Source organism: Bison bison, unplaced genomic scaffold (genome assembly GCF_000754665.1).
Source record: "Bison bison bison isolate TAMUID 2011002044 unplaced genomic scaffold, Bison_UMD1.0 scf7180017864282, whole genome shotgun sequence".
Lineage (NCBI taxonomy): Eukaryota > Metazoa > Chordata > Mammalia > Artiodactyla > Bovidae > Bison > Bison bison.
This window is the reverse complement of record NW_011494854.1, coordinates 916,648-917,425: the sequence shown is the minus strand read 5'-3', so window position 1 is coordinate 917,425 and position 778 is coordinate 916,648.

Below are 778 nucleotides of genomic sequence, written 5' to 3'. Positions count from 1 at the left end.
CTTTTGAACGGTCTAGTGGTTTTCCCTACTTTCTTCAATTTAAGTCTGAATTTGGTAATAAGGAGTTCATGATCTGAGCCACAGTCAGCTCCCGGTCTTGTTTTTGTTGACTATATAGAGCTTCTCCATCTTTGGTTGCAAAGAATATAATCAATCTGATTTTGGTGTTGACCATCTGGTGATGCATGTGTAGAGTCTTCTCTTGTGTTGTTGGAAGAGGGTGTTTGCTATGACCAGTCCGTTCTCTTGGCAAAACTCTATTAGCCTTTGCCCTGCTTCATTCCGTATTCCAAGGCCAAATTTGCCTGTTACTCCAGGTGTTTCCTGACTACCTACTTTTGCAGTTTTGCAAACTGTTACTGTAAGGGGAAACAGTAAAAGATACACAGTATCTCCATGTGCTGTTTTTCATGATTATATATGAATCTACAATTACCTCAAAATAAAATTTTAAATTCAGTTTTTAAAAATAGAACAACAACAACAAGTATCTCAGCTGGCACTAGAGGTAAAAAACCCTCCTGCCAATGAAGGAAACAAGAGACTCTGGTTCAATCCCTAGGTCCAGAAGATCTCCTGGAGAAGAAAATGGCAACCCACTCCAGTATTCTTGCCTGGAGAATCTCATGGACAGAGAAGCCTGGCGGGCTACCGTCCATAGGGTCGTAAAAGAGTAGGACACGACTGTTCTTCCTGGTTTCTGGCTATCTGGATCATCTATTTAGCTCAAACTGCTTACTCTATCTCCTCTCTCTCAACAGATACCACCATCAACAAA